Here is a 15,760-nt window from a genome sequence, read left to right as displayed (position 1 = left end):
AACATAGATTTGTTAAGATAGAGGCAACTAAAAGGTTTGCTGTGAAGGCCTCATGGCCTAATTCGGATGATAGAGATGAATCTGTTGACGATCTGTTGGACAACCAATTACCAGAAGAAACCACAAACCTACAGCTACCCCTGACAGGCAAAACAAGTATCTTCTGATCAGTACTGTGAACTTTTCCCTAGTTTGAAGACCCCAGACCCATTTCCAGAAGAGTCTTCCTAATTAGCATGAAGAGCGAACACAGGGAGGAGATGAACCTCTCTCTCCTATCTTGCATGTAAATGAACTGGGTTATAAAACAATCTCACGTGTGACATGAGGTGGTGGCATGTACCAAAATCTCCAATGCCTCCACACCCCTCCAGAGGACGTCATGAGACTGATCAAACTGTGGAGAGGTGCTGTCTTTCTCTCTCTCTCTCTCTGATATCTTTGTTTTCCTTCTCTCACTCTCTTTTCCTTCTTCTTGACCATGTAAGGTAATATTACTGTAAGTTCTGCTGCTAAAGTCTTGCTAAGTTTTGTGATGTAATAATATATTTTTGCCAAGCCACTAATTGCTGTAATTTATATTCCACCAAGTGCTTTTAGTAAATTTATAATTAAATTGGACCTCTCAAGTGATTATCTGTCATTCACTTCACATTACTGTGCAGAAATATCCAGAGTTAACTCACACCTGATCTCACCTGGTGAGACAGGACAGGTAGATGGAAATTTCAAGAAATAAACTCCTTTCAAATGATTTGAGATTCTGTGCTAAATATTTAATGCAGGCCTTAGCAAGAATTTTAGCTAAAAAGCTGATTTCCTGGATGCTTACCCAATCTCCAAATCTGTAAAAGAATTTTTATGTTGATTTCTTTCCTTCTCACATATCCTTTTTATGTATTTAGTTGTAGACAGTTTTATAATAATTCTAATTTCACAAACATATGTTGCAAAGCATAAAGCAGTGATGTATGCATGTTTATCGTCAGCAATTTTTGGCTTTATCTATGTTTTGTAATAATCTTCTCATTTAAAGCTGGTTATTTGCTTACCAATTTGATGGAGCCAGTGAACTCAACTGAAGGATGATTTGGACTCCAAATGGAACCCTAAAACACTAAAACATCAGTTCTCCCTACATTGCCACATGCATGTTGTTTGCCAGTTCTTTCAATTATCTGCATCTTTTCACTCATCTGCATCTTTTCACTCTTGAGTCCTTGATCTTCCTTCCAAACTAAGCATCTCAGCACATCAGACGAAGCTGCTAGCCAACTGCAATTACATGAACGCAGCACGACTTTTTCCTTTGATTGACACCCGATCCTGGCCATTCTTAGAGATTTCAATATGAAACATATTTATTAATCTGACCTTGATTCTTTTTTACATAATTTATATACATATGGGTTTTTAACAGAAAGAAATATAACAGACCCTTAAAAAATGTGTATGTCTACTTATGTTTATGTAAATCTTTATCTAAAGTAAGTTAAAATTGAATAGCTCTTTTTTTTGCGATGAAATAAGAAATTTACTCTTTGGACAGTAAAATGGATAATAAACATGGCTGAGAGAAAAAAGTAATTATGGAGGGAATTCCAGTTTGACACAAGAAAAACAACACATCCAGGGGACTGTGCCAGTGGGCAATGAAAGCATTGGTGCCAATGAATCTCTCAATCTTGTAATTAAATCTACTGGTTATTATTTATATTCTGGTTGATCATCATCATTTGTCACCATCCAATTCCTACCAAAGTATCCCATCATACTCCCAAGTTTATTTCCTACTGTACGATTAGTCAGCATTGGGATTACTGAGTGCCTGCTTGCATACTGCTGGATGCAGGCTGAAAGTTTGGCTGGTGTGTAAAGCTTTAAGTGATTGCCAAATTATGTAACTATTTCCAGTCCTCGTAGAGACTTTTGAGATTTCTTTAGTTTTCCCATTTTCTTGCCCTCAGGAGTCTCTTTATAGGCAACACGTTTCCTTTTTATTTATTTATAATGGAGCTTTAGTTCAAGTCAAAAGACAGAATTGTGCTGGTGAACCACTGAAAGGAGATTGCCTCTATGTGACAGTCTGTTTCTCCAGTGAGTTGCTCCTTTGCACATTTTCAAATTTGTCTTATGTTTTCAGGTGAAAAAAATTCCAGCAAACTCAGGAAGGCTCACTGGTATAGAGGAACAGTGGACTTAACAATTTTTACAGAAGGGCAGAGAGCGACCCTTAAAAATACATTGCCTGAAAGACATAAACATCCATTAGGAGTAAATCAGAATGGGACTGTGCTCTACCCATTAGAGCATAGGAAATGGGCCCAAGGAAACAAAAATAATTGCCAGACTGCTGACGTTAGCACGTGTTGTGCAGGAACACCAAGGTTTTATATGCAAGAGTAACAGCGTTAAGGCCCAAGACATTTGTCTTGATACTGAACAAAGTGTCTTGTCATTTTGAAGTGCATCGTGATGACATCCCTGAAACTATGCTTGAGTTCATTGGAAAGGGATCCGTTTGTATAAGAATCCTTTGTAATTGTGTGAACAAGCTGCAGCAGTACTTTGCCTAAATTTGCTCTGGGAATTTTAACACTCACCCTCTGGTGCTCCAGAAAATAAAGATGATTAGAGAATCACTCTGCATAACAGTAGTATTGCATCATCTCTTTACAGGGATTGCAAAGAACAAATCAATTACTTTTAAAAAAAAATCAGTGTCAGATAGAGGAGAATTATAGAAAGTGGAAATGAATACACATAGGGAAAATCTAGGGTACACAGATAGTTAAATGACAGGAGGAGCACTAGCATGATTCTAGAGCAGTGGGAGAAAGATACAAAGAAGAATAATGAAGAAAGGTGGGAAGTGTCATGGGAAACTGAGACAGGAGCTAAATATTATAGGCTTTTTTAGAAATCATGGTTGGATTTGGTAAAATTCTCAAAATCAAGAAGATTTCATTATGTTCTCAATATTTTAAAAAAGTGTTGAAGTTTAACCCCAACTGGCAACTAAGCACCAATCAGCCACTTGCTTGCTCTCTCTTGCAGGCGAACAAAAGTGAGAAAACTCTTGGGCTGAGAAAAAGACAGTTGAACAGGTAAAGCAGAAGCCACATGCACAAAGTGAAACAAGGAATTTGTTTACTACATTCCACAACCAGGCAGGTGTTCATCAATCTCCCGGAAAGCAAAGCTCCAGCAGGCATAATGGGAAAACAAACACCATAACTCCAAATGGCCCCTGCTTCCTTCTTCTTTCCCCAGCTTTTACACTGAGCATGACATCATATGGTATGGAATACCCTTTGGCCAGTTTGGGTCAGCTATGCCCCCTTCCAGGTTCTTGTGCACCTGGCACGGTGTAAGAAGCTGAAAAGTCCTTGACTACTACTTAGAAACAACTAAAACATCAGTTTATTATCAACATTATTCTCATTCTAAATCCAAACCACACAACTACATCAGCTACTAGGAAGAAAACTAACTATCCTAGCCAAAACCAGGACAAAAGGAAATATGAATTATTTCTTGACTTTTTAGTTCATGAGGTTTTGGAATACGTTGGAGTCAATTTTTCCCAGCCTTTTAATAATAATAGGCATCTGACTTTTTTCTAACACTAGAGATGCTGATTTAAATTTATTTCACCAGGAGCTCAAAATTTAAAAAAATGTTTGGAGCACAAATTTATAAAAATATATTTGTATCTTCTGAATAATTTATTCTTTCTGCATTTGTGACAAAATCTCAGTAGTTTCATCTTGCAAGTAATTCAAAGAATATTAATTTGTTATCTTGCTTAGATACATTTATTGCATTTAAAATACAAGTTACAACATGAATTTGAAAAAATGCCTTTGACATAGTATTGTAGCCTGAAGTCACAGCATTGCATCACAAAGCGTTTATTGAGCCAATATTCCATTAATTCATGAACAAATAATTTTCATTAATGCTGATCTTTGCAAGGACATATTTTTTCTTTACTAATGTATTATATACATTTAATTATCAATTAGTTTTAACATCGAACATGGAAAGGATAAGCATTCTCTAACTGACTTCTTGCCATGTTTAGGAACTTCAGAACATGGTACTGGAAGAGCTAGCCAATGTTATCATGGGACCTCTCTCCCATGTTTTTCAACAGTCTTAGGAGTCTGGAGAGGTCCTTGTCAACTGCAAACTGGCAAATGTCCCTATTTTCAAGGAGGGTGAGAAGGAAGACCCTGGTAATTACAGGCCTGTCAGTCTCACTTCAGTGCCCAGTAAAATTTTGGAGAAGATTATTCTAGGAGTTATTGAAAAACACTTGAGTCATTGGTCATAGTCATCATGGACTCACAAGTCTCATTGAACTAACTTAATTTCCTTTTATGACAAGGTCACCCATCTAGTTGATTAAGGGAAGCCAGTAAATGTGGGTTTTTCTGGATTTTAGCAAAGCTTTTGACACTGTCTCTTACAGTATTCTTCTGGACTAAATGTCTAGCATACGGCTAGACAAGTCCATAACACAATGGGTGAAAAATTGTCTGATGGGTCAGACTTAAAGAGTTATGGTAAATGGGGTCACATCAGGCTAGTGGCCAGTTACCAGTGGGGTTCCCCAGGGCCAGTGCTCTTAATGATTTTATAAATGATCTGTATGCAGGAATCAAATGTACATTGAGTTTGGTGATGATACTCAACTAGGAGGAGCTGTGGACTCTCTCAAGTGTAGAGAGGCCTTACAGCAAGATCTGGATAGACAAGAGAGCTGGGAAATCACCATCCATATGAAATCTGACAAGAGCAAGTGCCAGATTCTCCACATGGGACAGGGTAATCCTGCTTATATGTACAAACAGGGGTATGAAAGCCTGGAGAGCAGCCATGCAGAAAGAGATCTGGGGATCTGGATTGATAGCAAGTTGAATATGAGTCAAGAGCATGCTCTGGCAACCTAAATGGCCAACCATGTCCTGGGGTGCATCAAGCACAGCATAGCTAGCCAGTCTATGCTGCACTGGGGTGGCCCCACCTCAAGTACTGTGTACAGTTTTGGGCCTCTATGTATCCAGGGGAGGGAGACCAAGATGGTGAAATGTCTTAAAGGCAAGACTTATGAGGAAAGGCTGAGGTCACTTGATTTGTTCAGCTAGCAGAAGAGAAGGCTGAGGGGTGACCGCATGACAACTTCTCCAAGGGGGCCAGCAGAGGGGGAGGTGCCTATGTCCTGTCTCTGATGAGCTGCGATAGGACATAAAAAAATGGAATGAAGGAGCATCAGGGGCAATTAAGATTAAACATTAGGAGAAGGTTCTTCACTGAGAGGGTGGTTGGTCACTGGAACAGGCTCCCCAGGGAAGTGGTCACAGCGCCAATCCTGTCAGAGTTCAAGGAGTGTCTGGATGACACCCTTAGTCATGCAGTTTAGTTTTACGTAGTCTCACGAGGGGCAGGGAGTGGGACTTTAAGATCCTTATGGGTCCCTTCCAACTTGAAATATTCCATGTTTTCAGGTAAAATCAGGGCAATTACCTATTTAATATATGTGTGATAGAGCAGGTGTGGCATATGTCAGAGGTAAGAACATGTATAAGAAAGAACTACTGTTTTATTAAAAGATACAGTAGAAGTTAAAACTCGGCAAAATTATTAAGGTTTTCTATGGATATATGTACATGCACATATGAAATGCAAGACAGCTTGCAAAGGGAGAAGGAAATTGTGTTAACTAAGGAATACAGAAGTTTATCTAGAAGCCAAAAGTGGAAATGGTAAAATAAATAAAAAATTTGCCTATCACTGATTATTAAAAATACAGCATATTCCGCAGGGTATATTAGTTTTGTCTAATGCTTCATTTTAATGCTTCAGTTGGAAAAGGTTGATTTATTTCAGTGATGTGCTTTGGTGTATCATAGAATCATTAAGGTTGGAAAAGACCTGTAAGATCACCAGGTCCAATTGTAAATCATCTTGCGAAGTTCTTTGAAGTTAGAGTCAAACTATTCACTTCAGCAAAACCCCACGTTCTATAGATATTGCAAGTAAAATTTTTAAATTCTCAACAGCAGAAATTTGTAAATGGCTTTTACATAAATATTTGCTAAAATAATCTAAGTTTCCAGGTGGTCACTGCCATGATACACTAACAGTAACTCTATTTCTGTAAATACCAGCCTCCTAATGCAATATATAATATGAATGATAATTTAGAGGCATTTTAGTTGCATCAATAGACTTTTATGCATAAGGTACATCTACAGATGAGAATGTTTTAGAAAGGGAAAGCCTTTGAAAGCAGTTTCCAAACAGTGAACAGGGAAGCACACAACTGAATTTGCTAGGGATGGAACTAAGATTGTTAAAGTGAAATTTGTCACTTTAGATGGTAATTACAAGGGTTATTCCACTGAAACCTGAATTAAGCCTTAAAACTAAATTTTAATTTTACTGTTAAATAGAGTATATACAAGTCATAAGTATGGGGGCCCCTTTCATGGAGAAAGTCCGTGAAGGCTCCATAAAGTGTTTTGGCCAGAATTACATCCAACCAAGTTTTTGGACAAGGTACTTTATATAATGAATTAAAGAACCATGAAATGTTAAGAATGTAGGGTTTTTCAGGAGACACATGCAATCCTATTGTCAGGTCTGTTTGCAACTTAATTGCTATTTCTCTGGGGAGCCCTTGGTTTCTTCCCATCATTACCAGCAAGTCAGTGGCCCAGAAGTGCTTTCTGTCTCATTGTAGAAAGATACAGAGAAAGCAACACAGAGGGTCATCTGTGTGTGTAAAGGGATGCACTTAGATGGAAGCTGGGAAAAAGAATAAAGGAAAAAATGTCTTGTTGCAGATTTAATTAGTTCAAAAAGCCTGCTGAGTTCCTATAATCAATATATTAATATATAAGTGTGTAAGAATAAATTTTAAAACATAAAAGCTTTATTTCTTGCCTTATTCTCTAGGTTATAAAATTTACTCATTGTAGATCTTACTATTGCTACAGTAGTAGCCATAACCAGCCTCAGTAAGAACCACTAAAAATCAGGAAGACAATGAGAAGCACTGTTCTTGTCATGTATTGAGTAGGAAAGGACTGGAATTCTCAGGAGAAAAATAAAATGTTCACTCTAGGTTTTAATTAGAGAGACTTGTGAGGTTCAAATGGTTCAAATAAGCTGCTTCAAATCCAGTAAAACTTCCATATCAATACTCCTTTTGAAGATTTAATCATCAATAAATTACCATCCTTTCATGCTGACTGAAGAACAATAATATAAGGATCAATTTATCATGGTGTTTGTCAATATATTTAAATAACACAAAAAAAAGCAGCTTATAAAATAGAATGAAACATCCTGTCTTTACCAAGTTCCTGGAGTTGTGGTTTGTGTATGTTTTGGGTTTTTTTTTGTTTGGGGGGTTTTTTTTGGGTTTTTTTGTGGGTTGGGGAGGGTTGGGGGGTGTTGTTTGCTTGTTGTTGTTTTTTTTCTTGTTTTGTTTTTGTGTGGGTTTTTTTTTTCCACACAGTGCTAAAAAGAACAAAAAAAATCCTTAAATCAAAACTATTATGTTCAGTGCAGTATACTGAGTCTAGATTGTCCTTGATGTATTATATATTTGTAGCATATTGCATCACAGTATATATTTAAATGCACCATTTTATTGTACTAGACAAAAAAGATGTGGCTGTTATAATAAATATGATGCATCTAGTTCTTCTGATGTGCATTAAAACTGCTTCTCCCTCCCTTCTTCTTAGATGTTCCTTTGTATTTACCCATAGTTTTTCTGGCATTTATTATCTCAAGTGCTCTGTGTGACATCTTCTGAGCTACTTTAATCAGCATTTTAAAAGCCATATTTACATCCTAATATTAATAAACAGGTCTGGTATAATTATCATTCCAGTACTTGCATAAGTTGTCATTATTTTCCCTTTGGATCCTAGCTGACATATTATTTTAAAGAGTCATAACTATACCACATATATATGCAGGCTACAGAGTCTTCAGGCACATTGAAATGAAGGTATTATTTGACTTAAGAAAAACAGGATATTTACCGAAGCTGCTGAAATTAAGTTTCTCATTTATAATTGAAACACCTCAGTAGAAAGACTGCTCAAAATTTCTATGGGCAGCAATAGAATTTTATGAACTATACTCCCTGATAAGTAGTAGACTTTATATAGATTTATCTCACTGTATTGCAGAAATTTTTCATATATAAGTATTTTAGTCTTCTTGCTCAGTAGGCAGTTATGTTGTTGCCATTCCTGTGAATCTAAGGTATCCTAAATTGTTTTTCATTTAACAGGTAATTTTTAACCCAGGAGTATTTTTCAGCATGCTAGTTTAACTTGGAGTCCAATGGACTAAGGAGTAGCACAATTCCCTGAAACACACAAGACAAATACATTTGTGCTTTCAGGAGTATTTTGAGACAAGGCTAATTCTTCAGATTACGCAGCAAGATAAAATTAGTTTTATAATGTTGTGTTATAGACACTTCACTGTCTAAAGCAACAACAACAAACACAAAACAAACAAAAAAACCCCAACCAACCAAACAAAACCAAACTCCCAGTTAAAAAAACACAGTTATAATCCTTTGGAAAAGAGTGAATTTTACTTTGGTTCATGGATGCTTGTGGGAAAGAAAAACAATAGAGAAAGATGGATGAAAACACATGAAAAGCACAAGTATTGGCTAATGTTGGAGGAAATTTTCTGTCAAATTCTCTGAGTAGAGTTTTCTTGGTACTTTTTTGTGAGGGAAAATACTGCAAGCATTAAAGAGTTTTGGAGAAATTCTCCTCTAAAAAAATGAAAAGTACTTGTAAAAGTCAAAGGCAAACAGCCATCTTGTAACATGTTTGCCTTTTATTACCAAGGTAGCTGTAATGCCACTAAACTTCTGTATCACTGTTATTGTGGCAGTTATGAAAAATGTGAAGTTTCCAGGTGCAATACTCGGGGGAATGCTACCTCCCCATACAGTTTGCTCATGGAAATTTTGGGAATGCAGAAGAAGGAGGATTTAGACAGATCTTTTTTGTTCTGTGGTCTCCAAGACACTTCCTTCTCCCATGAGGCACCTAGAGTCATTTTGTGTCAGGGGAATGGTAGGAACCAGTACTGTCGGGAAACCTATGAATATCTTCTGAGCCGGGATAACATACGTTCACCTGTACATCATAATTCCTATTACTACAAATTCCTTTAGCTTAGAATCAGATGAATTTACAAACTGATTCTACTATTTGATCATGGCTTCTCGTGATGTTCCCAATTGCTATAACTTGCAACACAGTGACAACCACAAAGTCCTTGATGGCTACAGATTTGTTCCAATAGTTTGCATTTATATTTGTCCCAAAGGATACCAGAGTGTTTTATGTACCAGGCACACTGCAATCACTTTATCTACCCATGAATCAGACACCTCTGGGATGGAGTAGAGCAGATGTTTAACAGCATAAAGCTGTATTACACAACAGTTTTAAGACAGAAAGTGAAGAATGTCTTATCAAAATGACGCTACAGAAGGAATTTAAGAATGCATAATGTAATTAAGCTAACTGCAGTTTATACAAGAAACTGATGGTAACACATTATTCTTGTAAAACAATATCATAAGATCTTCAGAAGACAAGAGTGATAAGACTTCAGTTTTGTATCTTACCTGTGAAGTCAAACTTTTAGCAGCATGTTGGTCTTTAATAAAATACTATAGATAACTGCCGGCATTTAGAAGGTGCAATTAATACAAGGTAGTCAACTACTGAATGACAAGAATAATGCAAAATATGTAAAAAGATAAAAAAATAGAGCCTGATCACTAGAAGAGACAGACACTAAACACCGATATCAACACAACTCTGGAAAAATTCTCTTAGTGAAGTTACTGTGGATTTATGTCACTGTATGAGACACCAGATTTTGTCATGGGCCCTACGAATACTTAATTTGGATGGAATATTAAATAATAAATAAACTTTGATTCCTATACAATCTTTTCTCCATTATCTTAAGAGCATAGCATATGTTGCACCCTTGCATGACTCTGATCAGTTCATATTTTTTACAAAATATCCACCTAGGCTATATTGCAAACCAATAAAAATGTTGAGGCTTTTTCACCCTGATAGCTTTAAAATAAAGGAAACCTCATGCCAAGAAATTGCTTATTTTTTAATCTTGCAGATAGTGTTGCTTAACCTTTGTTAGCTGTAACACCAACAGGAGGGCAAAAATGAGAGAAATGGCTGAGAGAAATGGCAATGTTTTGGCTTTTTTTTCATCTCTACATGACAGTTCATGGAAACGCTATTATGGGTAAATCTTTACAAGATTTCATATTTTCTCTCTATACATATTCCTCATTTTCCAAAAATCTTGGCTACAAGACTCACTGTAATTTCATGCCTTTTTTGTTTGTTTGTGTGTTTGTTTATTTGTTTTTGTGTGTATGTGTGGTTTGTTTTGTTTTTGGTTTTTTGTAGTACTGCATAAAAATTTTAAGTACTTGGAGAAACACTCTTGCTACTGAAATAAGAACCATGAATTATGCAAGGCTAAGTATATAATGAGATAAAATAGTCTATATACATTATGGCCAGCAGTAGCAGTTCAGAAAGGAAAGTTTTTTGCAACCCAGACATCCTGACTACTGTCTAAAGGCAAACCAGCAAACTAACTGCTGGAAAAAAAACATAGTCATTCAGGTATTATCATCATAAATCAGTGTTTGAAATTTGAGGTCACTACATAACAGATGAAAAGAATGACATGTCCTTGTTTCCCTAGGAGGCATGCATGCAATAGAACACTTCAGAAAAAACTTGAATCTGAAGACTTTCTTGAACTAATGTGAAACTTTCACAGTTCTGTTGCGACATGTTCCTAAGATGGATGTTAGTGAATTTTAATTTTGACACTTAGTGAATCTTCAAGTTGTACACATATCTGAAGACAGTTGAAGGTGGATTTTCTTGTCCTGAATCTGTTCATCCTGAGATTTGCCTATATTCTACAGTTGTCATTAAGAGCACACATTTTATGTGATTTCACCCCTTACCAGGAATTCTATCGCTGTTCTTAATGTTATCTAATGTCACTTGTTATGTTTATTAATGATCATGCTCAGAATGCCATTACAATGTACAGAAATGTAATTTTATACTCCCGAATAGCAAAAATAAATCCCTAGGAGTTTCAAAGTGCAAAATAAAGGGATAATATGAAAGAAACACTCTCATACAGTTACTGATGTTTGTTGAGTTTTGTTGTTGTTGTTTTAGTAAGAAAAGGTACTACATAAAGTGTATAGAAACATCATTCAGTTTGGATGAAACTACAGGCTTCGCATAGCACTTTAAAAGTACCATTCATTTTTCCTTGAGTTTAAGGAGTGTTTCAGTGAGGGTTCTTAGGTATTATTATTCCTGTAGATATACATACCTAATTAATGTAATAAATTTCTACATACCTATATAGAAACACGTACTTAATGTACGTAATTCCTAATTGTCCTGGTTTCAGCTGGGATAGAGTGCATAACTTTTTTTGTATATTTTATTATTATTATTACTATTATTCTTATAATTATTATTTTCCCTTTCTGTCTTATTAAACTTCCTTAATCTTAAACCATGAGTTTCACTTTTTCTTTTTTTTCTAATTCTCTCCCACTCGGCGGGCAGAGCAAATGGGTGTCTGGTGTTTAGCTACCTGCTGGGTTAAATCACAATGCTAATACAAAAATTTTAATTCATTCTCTGACTGTGAAGAGATTTTCTAAAGGACTTGAAAGAGACTGTTTTCTTGACATATCCTCTGTTTTCGAAGAAGAACACATCATTGTCACAAGCAAAATAGCACAGGGTAAAATGATTACTGAATATCCATATGAAATTCCTTTGCTTATTCTAATGTTACATCCTAGTTTATTTAAAATATTAATAACTTTGATTTTTTTTTTTGCAAACTGACTGACAGTTAGAAACACAAATACGGTCTCTTAATCCCAAGAAAAAGTAAGCCCTCATTTGCAATTGAACAGGTCGATGGCACGTTCAGGAATACTAGTAATAATGTAATTATTTGCACTTAGTATGTTTTATTCTAAATCAATGCATTTAAAAGTTATTAATCCCATGAACTATCATAGAACAGGGAACAAAATGTGACTCCTAACTGGCAGGCAGATGTTCCACCTCATCAGTTCCACCTCATTGTCAAACAATGGAGAAGAATAGTTGTGGACTGAAATAAACTAACTCTCTGGTCAGTATGATATTTTTAGGTAATAGAATGTTGGGTTTTTGTTTAATTAAAGGAAGTCATAACTTCAATAGATGATGCAAATTAGGAGGCCCTGTCAATAGTTCAGTATAACCCAGCTCCACAACTCTCACTGCAGCTGCTATAACTGGAAAATGTGTAGAAGCAGCCCAGGAGATCTTGTAAGGAGTCAGCCAGGAAGCCAATCATATACCCAGATGCTACACTGGAAACATAAATTTGAGAAATTTCCATCTGGGATCTTGCATCTGCCAAATTTGTCACATAAGTGGCCACAGCAGTTAGTTTATGTGCTCCAGATGAGGGAGAAAGGCACCAAAGGGAGCTTTTTACCACCATGCAATCAACATGAAAATGCTGTGCCAACTGGAAGTGTAATCATATCTACAGCAATGTGCTAATGAGCTCTGAAAATGTTTAGTAGAATAAAAGAAGTTTCTGGAACACAGACAAATCAAATACACTGTACATAGACATCAAATCATATGGTAACATTAATGATTAAAAATCTTCATAAGCCATAAGCTATCTATAAAAACAATCAAATCAAGCCAATAGTAAAACTGTGCTGGATTGCTTGACTTCTTTACATGTCTGTGGTTCTTTCTTCTCGGGTAGCTCAACCATTAGTAAAAGCATTCAGTCCTCAAACTCTTGCCTGAGAGAGGCTAAGTGCAAGTTGGTTTTTTGTAGCTAAATATTAGGAGGTCGGTTAGTCAGTTAAAAAATAAGAATCTTCAATTAAACAACAACAACAATAACAACAACAAAAAGGAAAGAAACCCAAAAAATCCTAAAAACACACCACCACTACCAACAACAAAAAACCATTGAGCCCCTGAAACAAAACAAAACAAAAAGAAACATTTCAAACTCTTGATCATTCTGAGGTAAAAATTGTTAATGCTTCATTCAAAAGTTTTCTCCTAAGTGATTAACAATGCGACAAGTAAAAATGTCTTCTGTCCTGAGGTGACACTGAGCTGTATACATCTTTGGTAAGATGGAGCATTGTCTTTCTCCACCTTTTCCCTAGGTTAGATTACAAACTGAGCTGAGCCCTGTCTTGCAATATTTCTGTGCAGCACTTGGTACAATAAACTTGACTATGTTGTATAGAGTCTGCTATAAACAAAAAACAAGCAAAACACAAAACAAAGAAAAACCAAAACAAACAAAACAAAACCCAAACCAAAGAACCACAACACACCAAAAAACCAAATCAAACCAAACCAACCAACCAACTAAAGAAACAAAAAAACCTGAAAACAACCAAAGAACCAGTGAGCCCTGTGGATACTATAAACCAAAACAACAGAGAGTGCAACCTCCAGAAGTCAGGAAAACCATTATGACCAAAAGTGGTAGACTAGTGCATTTCTAAACAACATAATCAGAAAATGCAAATGATATATAAGTTTCATGAAGTGGACCCATTTGACAAAGGTCGTCAGTAAAATGATATTCATAGGCAACTGAATTGTTTGAACTCATTTTACAACTTTATAAGAGACCAAAACCAACCTGAAAAGCTCTTTCCTTAAAGATGTCCTAATTCTTTGTTAGTTTTGTTTAAGGAAGAGAACGATTGTCTCAAGATCTGGAGGTTCTCCTGAACTGACCCTAATAAACCGTGAGGCACACTCTGATACAGCTCATGCATGTCAATGAGGGAGCCATATGAATTCCATTTGTTATTCTTGATAATGTATAGCCTTAGGAAGATAACAAATTGGGGAAGATACAAATTGGGGAAGATACACTCCTTCTGGCTGTTTGCTCCAGTAGTTCACTAATTTATATATCAAATGTGGGAATGTCAATATATCATCAATATTAATGTAGTATCACCACGGGTGTGAAATATTTATCTGGGGCAGCTGATAACAATGTGCTCTCTGTCACTGTCCTTTATGTCAGTCCTCTGAGCTTATTTTCCCTCAAAAAACAATGTTGCTGACTTGTACTGCTCACAGGGACAGTACATCTTTTCAGAATAAAACCTTTTCATAAGTGAAGAGGTTACCTGTGCAAGTAGTATAACTGTCATAATTGGGTTTTGAATGTTTGGAGAGCAATGAAGTCTCTTGCAATCCACCAGATCAGGAACTGCAACCTGAATTCCAGGAGCTTGACAAACCATATTTTGGCTAGTTTTCTAGACCAGATGGCACTAAAGGATGATACTAGCTGGCCTGAATCCTTTAAAATCAGCCAGCACATTTCTTTTGACAGTTTGTCCAAAGACTTCCTTAATTTCCATCAAGGCTATTAAATAAATTAGGCTTAATTACAGTATGTTCTGATGTTATTTCTTGAAATTTCAGCTAATGAAGCAAGACAATAACAAAAAGCAAACTTATTATTATCTCACAGTGAATTATCATGCTGATGTACCTAGCAAGATTTTCTTTAGAAGAATATCAAGAAAGAGTTATAGGAGACATTAACAAACAAAACCAAAAAAATCCAAGCATCTCCAGATTATGCAACAGCTGATGTGTGGACAATTGATCTGAGATGGCTGTATACCTTCCTCTTGAATTCTGTGTCCATATCTTTTAGACAGTACACTTTTTGCTGTGTTTGATGAGTAAACTAGACAGTCTCTGATAAAATTCAGAGTGCTTACTATTTTTTGAGGGTAGCACAATTCCACACTCCTTTGCTAAAAACAAACGAATTTTCCTCCTTCTCTGACATGCCAGAAGGCAATGCTGCTTCTAACTCCTCCTCCTCTACGACCTTTCAAAGCATGGGGAACTTGCTTTGAAAGATGGTTGGAACTATTTGTTATGTAATGCAAAGTAGTAAATCATGCAGTTCTCATTTGCTGATTTTTTCAAGCCCCAATAGATTGCAATAGGTCCATTACCTCAGAGAAATTCTTTATAAGAGCCATGGACAACCATGCTGCAGAAGATGAATAAAGTCTCAGTCAGAAATGTTTTAAATGTAGTTGCAAAGAGGTGCACAATAGTAGATACCACAATTTTGAGAAAACACATAGGCAGTAAAAGATAAAAAATAGATCTTCAGCCTATAGCATAAACTAAAATAGTATGTAAATGGAATGTGTCATAAACACCACAAACTAAAAACATCTCATAATAGTGCAGCAGGAAGGACAGGTTCAGAAAGAGTGAGGTGCTTGATCTTACGAAGTGAATACATTCATAAGAAAACACCAAAAGAGATAGTGAAAATTCTGCAGTGATAGAAGAGCTGTAATAGAACTGAAATGGCAGTACTTCTAAGAGAGTCTGCATCGCTCTACATTAGAGGCTCAGAAAGGATCATTGTTTTGGAAGTTATAGTTACAGAAGAAAAAAAGGAAAAAACAAGAGCAAATATAGGCAGTAGTGATTATACATCAATGTGCTTTTGTTGGCTATTTTTCATACGATATTTTTTCCCTCTAAGTAGGAGCATAGATGGGCACTTGATTTTA

Source organism: Caloenas nicobarica, chromosome 5 (genome assembly GCF_036013445.1).
Source record: "Caloenas nicobarica isolate bCalNic1 chromosome 5, bCalNic1.hap1, whole genome shotgun sequence".
Lineage (NCBI taxonomy): Eukaryota > Metazoa > Chordata > Aves > Columbiformes > Columbidae > Caloenas > Caloenas nicobarica.
The sequence above is the reverse complement of the archived record's forward strand: the minus strand, read 5'-3'. Positions refer to the sequence as shown.